Genomic DNA, 2,500 nt, shown 5'->3' with positions numbered 1-2,500 from the left:
CGCCCGCCGTTCCCACGCCGTGCTCGGACTTGGGCTAAGCTCAAGGAGTTGCCCCGGGCGGGTGCCCATGGTAAAACACCTCCACGCCATGATCCCTAGGTGGTGCCTGGATGGGCCGTGCATGGGAGTGTTTCCCTCGTTGTTCCTACGGCAATCGGGTTTCGCCGGAGCCCGACGCCCGTGATCGACCTTGGACTGGGGGTGGGTGCCCCCGTCGGCAACACCACAGCCACAAGGGGCTTGCTAGTGTGCCTAGGCAACGTGCATCTTGCTGGCATTGCGCCCAGCAAGCCTTTGGGCATCTCACCTTGCTCACATTGCGCCAAGCAAGCCTTTGGGCAACTCGAGTTTCAGCGCGGCCGTTTGGTGCACGAGGCAAGGAGGCAGACACACTAACAACCCGCAAACCGCTCATCTGCCACCACGGTCCGCAAACCCAGCACGCCCGGACCGACCACCCCCAGCACGCCTTGGAGCGTGCAGGCAAGCGGAAGCATACGGGAGTGCCGAGCCGACTCCGCTGGGCAGGGTTCGGAGGAAGTGACGAAGAACATTCAAGGGACAGCCCGAGGCGTTAGGTGCTTCGGGCGATAATCGAACAGCCGCACCGTCTATATTAGGCAACACGCACAACAAAACCAACACCGCGTCGGGCACTGTCTTGCGTCGACCCTAGACGTAGGGCGAGCACGCCGCGGGTGCACAAGGCACAACTCCACCACGCCATGCTCCCTAGGTGGTGCCTAGATGGGCCGTGCATGGACGCGTTTCCCTTCTTGGTCCTTTGGTGATCGGGGTTTGTAGCAGCCCGACGCCCGTGCTCAACCTTGGACCCGGGGCGGGGGACCCCGACGGCACACCGCAACCACAACGGGCTTGCTAGTGTGCGTAGGGGATGGCAAGGCATCGTGCATCTTGCTGGCATTGCGCCCAGCAAGCCTTTGGGCAACTCGAGTTTCGGCAGCCCGACACCCCTCCCCCTATAATAGGCTGCCGAGCCATTACCAAAGTGCCACGGGTAGACATCCTTTTCCGTGAGGAGACATACTCAAGAAAACTGCTCTAGAGGTCGAATTTTGACGCTGTTTTTTGCGACAATCTCTAGAAAAATAAGATCTTTCCATCCACCAAATTTGGTGAATTTACACCGTGTGGTTTTTTTTTGCCGATTTTTTCCCACCCGAAAAGCCGAAAATTCAAAAAAAATGAAAAACGGAGCAAAAGTGCGATTTTTGACCTGGATTTTTTTGTGCAGCCTTTAAATAATATTACCAAGGTTCCCTCAAAATTTCAAGAAAAAGTGCACGAGCCAATTGTGAGATATGAAAATTTGGCTCCTCCGTTGCAACGCTCCGAGCCATCGTTGCAACGGCGGGTGCCTCCGTTGCAACGCTCCCAGCCAACGATGCACCAAACCCAGCCTCCGTTGCAATGCTCCCAGCCAACGATGCATCGCGCCCAGCATGCGTTGCAACGCTCCCAGCGTCCGTTGAAAGCCGACCAGCGTCCGTTGCAACGGCCAAGGCCGACGTTGCACCGCGCCCTGCCTACGTTGCAACGACCCCGGCCAATGTTGCAACGCGCCCTGCCTCCGGTGCAACGGCCACGGCCAATGTTGCATGGTGCCCTGCCTCCGTTGCAACGACCCCAGCCAACGTTGCAACGCGTCCGGCATCCGTTGCAACGCCCCCTGCCTCCGTTGCACCGCGCCCAGCATCCGTTGCAACGCCCCCAGCCAACGTTGCAACGTGCACAGCATCCGTTGCAACGGCCCCCAGCCAACGCTGCAACGCGCCCTGCCTCCGGTGCAACGGCCACGGCCAGCATTGCATGGCGCCCTGCCTCCGTTGCAACGACCCCAGCCAACGTTGCAACGCGTCCGACATCCGTTGCAACGCGCCCTGCCTCCGTTGTACCGCGCCCAGCATCCGTTGCAACGGCCCCCAGCCATCGTTGCAACGCGCACAGCATCCGTTGCAACGGCCCCAGCCAACGCTGCAACGCGCCCTACCTCCGGTGCAACGGCCATGGCCAGCGTTGCATGGCGCCCTGCCTCCGTTGCAACGTCCCCAGCCAACGTTGCAACGCGTCCGACATCCGTTGCAACGTGCCCTGCCTCCGTTGCACCGCGCCCAGCATCCGTTGCAACGGCCCCCAGCCATCATTGCAACGCGACCTGCCTCCGTCGCAACCCCTCGGCCAACGTTGCAACGCGCCCGGCATCCGTTGCAACGGCCCCCTGCCAACGTTGCAACGCCCCCAGCATCTGTTGCAACGGCCCCCAGCCAGCGCTGCAACGCGCCCTGCCTCCGGTGCAACGGCAACGGCCGACGTTGCAAGCCGCCCTGTCTCCGTTACAACGACCCCAGCCAACGTTGCACCGCCCAGCATCCGTTGCAATGGCCCCAGCCAACGTTGCAACGCGACCTGCCTCCGTTGCAACGACCCCAGCCAACGTTGCAACGCGCCCGGCCTCCGTCGCAACGCCCCCGGCCAACGG

The sequence above is a fragment of the Arachis hypogaea genome, chromosome 1 (assembly GCF_003086295.3).
Source record: "Arachis hypogaea cultivar Tifrunner chromosome 1, arahy.Tifrunner.gnm2.J5K5, whole genome shotgun sequence".
In the NCBI taxonomy this organism is placed as follows: domain Eukaryota; kingdom Viridiplantae; phylum Streptophyta; class Magnoliopsida; order Fabales; family Fabaceae; genus Arachis; species Arachis hypogaea.
Note: the sequence above shows the minus strand (reverse complement) of the source record.